This window comes from Mustelus asterias, chromosome 6 (assembly GCF_964213995.1).
Source record: "Mustelus asterias chromosome 6, sMusAst1.hap1.1, whole genome shotgun sequence".
Lineage (NCBI taxonomy): Eukaryota > Metazoa > Chordata > Chondrichthyes > Carcharhiniformes > Triakidae > Mustelus > Mustelus asterias.
In genome coordinates, this window is record NC_135806.1 from 8,392,584 (window position 1) to 8,395,467 (window position 2,884).

A 2,884-nucleotide genomic window follows, 5' to 3' on the forward strand; every position below is an offset into this window, starting at 1 on the left:
TACTATTTAGGAGTGAGCCTCTTCTGTAAGATCATCTGATTGTGGCCTCAATTCTTCTTTCACTCTGTACCCTTGTCAATAAAGAATCTATCTAATTCAGCCTTAAACATATTCAATGACCTAGCCTCCTTAGTTCCATTGGGAAGAGAATTCCACTGACCCTCAGAGAAAAAATCTTATCTTAAATGGGAAACCCTTCATTTTTAAATTGTGACCCTTCTAGTGTCCCGCAAGGATTAACTTCCTTTTGGCATCCACCCTGTCAAGTTCCCTCGGGACCTTGTGTTTCAATAATGATCACCTCTTATTCTTCAATCCAATGGATACAGGCCCAGCCTTTCCTCATAGGATAATCCTCACCTCAGGGAGAGTCAAGTAAACCTTCTCTGAACTGCTGATGCAATGAACGGCACAGTGGTTAGCACTGCTGCATCACAGCGCTATGGACCTTGGTTCAATTCCCAGCTTGGCTCGCTGTCTGTGCGGAATCTGCATGTTCTCCCTGTGTCTGCGTGGGTTTCCTCCGGGTGCTCCAGTTTCCTCCCATTGTCCAAAAGATGTGCTGGTTAGGGTGCATTGGCCATGCTAAATTCTCCCTCAGTGTACCCGAACAGGCGCCGGAGTGTGGCTACTAGGGGATTTTCACAGTAACTTCATTGCAGTGTTAATGTAAGCCTACTGGTGACACAAATAAATAAACTTTAATTAAACTCTGTGCATACTAGTCCAGGTCTGGTGTGACTAAGACTCTAAACTGCAGCAACACTTCCCCACTTTTATTCTCTCGTTTGTAATATTTTATTTGCTTTTCTAAGAACTTGCTGTACCTGGACACCCAGATCCTTCAGAGTTCTGCTGTCTCTGGTTAAATAATATACAAGTATAATGTCTTAAATCTGTCTATATGAAAACCGGTGAGGTCTTGAAAAAAACTTGAGTATTAAGCTGGCATGCATGAATTTTAAATGATTAGTAAAATAATTTACTGGCTAGGTGCTGTTTTGGAATGGTGGTGTGCCAATTTGTTATCAGACCCAAAATTAAAGTAAAATACTGTGGATGCTGGAATTCTGAAATAAAAACAGAAAATGCTGGAAAAACTCAGCAACATTCATGGAGAGTGAAACACAGTTAACGTTTTAAATCTGTACCCACTCTGGGTGGGAATTTCTGGTTGCGCCCACCCAGAGAATGAAAATTCCTGTGAGGTTAACGGACTTTTAAATGGTAGCACGAGCTTTCGGAGCGCTGCCCCTTCATCAGGTGAGTGGAGGATTGTGTTCACAAACAGGGCATATATAGACACAAACTCAATTTACAAGATAATGGTTGGAATGCGAGTCTTAACAAGTAATCAATTCTTTGCAGGTACAGACAATGCGAGTGGAGAGAGGGATAAAGAGGTATTTTTTAAAAACTCGCATTGTCTGCACCTGTTAAGACTTGCATTCCAACCATTATCTTGTAAATTGAGTCTGTGTCTATGTATGCCCTGTTTGTGAACCCAATCCTCCACTCACCTGATGAAGGGGCAAAGCTCCGAAAGCTCGTGCTGCCAAATAAACCTGTTGGACTTTAGCCTGGTGTTGTGAGACTTCTTACTGCGCCCACCCCAGTCCAACGCCGGCATCTCCACATCATGACTTTTAAATGGTCTGCTGAATTGTCCGTCCCGTGGGTGGGACTGGAAAATTTACCTTTCTGTTTCTCTCTCCACGTGCCAGACCTGAGATTTTCCAGCACTTTCTGTAGCTAGCAGACCCAACCTGTCCACCATGTCCCCAGAAGACAACCCTTCATCCCAGGTATCAGCCCAACGAAGCTTCTCTGCACAGCGTCTAAAGCAAATTATATATTTTTGTAACTGTAAGGAGACCAGAATTCTCTGCAGTATTCCAGATGTGAGGAGGGGGGAGATTCTCTGGCCTCCCCACTGGGTGTTTTCACAGCAGGAGATGGCACGCTGTTTGCCGGCAGTGGGATCTTCCAGACCCGCCACTCTGAATGGGATTTCCCATTGACTGCACCCCACCTTGCCACGTAATCCGCGACGGGGGTTTGCAGTCGCGGGACCAGAAGATGCCACCAGCGCAAACAGCCAGAGAATTCAGGCCGCGGTCTCCAACGCCTTGTACAACTGTAGCAAAACTTCCTAACTTTTATATTCCCCATGGCCTCAGCAAGAGAAACTAGGATTCTGGGACCGATTTGTGGAGTGGCACAGTGGCTAGCGCCGCTGCCTCACAGCGTCAGGGTTCGATTCCTGGTTTGGGTCACTGTCTGTGCAGAGTCTGCACATTCTCCCCGTGTCTGCGTGGGTTTCCTCCAGGTGCTCCGGTTCCCTCCCACAGTCCAAAGATGTGCGGGTTAGGTGCATTGGCCGTGCTAAATTCTCCCTCAGTGTACCCGTAATGTGGAGGAGATGCCGGGTTGGACTGGGTGGGCACAGTAAGAAGTCACACAACACCCGGTTAAAGTCCAACAGGTTTATTTCGTAGCACGAGCTTTCGGAGCGCTGCTCCTTCATCATTTTCACAGTAACTTCATTGCAGTGTTAATATAAGCCTACTTGTGACACAAATAAACGAACCTCAATTTAAACTTTAAACAATACTTATTTGAGGTTGACTGCTTTCCCCATTGTGTTTGGATAATACACACACACATTAATACTGCTGCAAAGCTTACAGTGAGGAGGTAGATGGCAGTATGAGTTTCTGTTGGAGGCGTACCCCCATCTTGCGTTCACTTACATTAGTTAACAGAGATGTGTATGTGTTTCTCAGTGGGTTGGTCTCTCCCCGCCAGTGAATCCCGATTACATCAGTTCCTTTAAGTGGGAGCCTGGGCGGAGTTTACTTTCGGCAAAAGTGGAGCCCGAAGA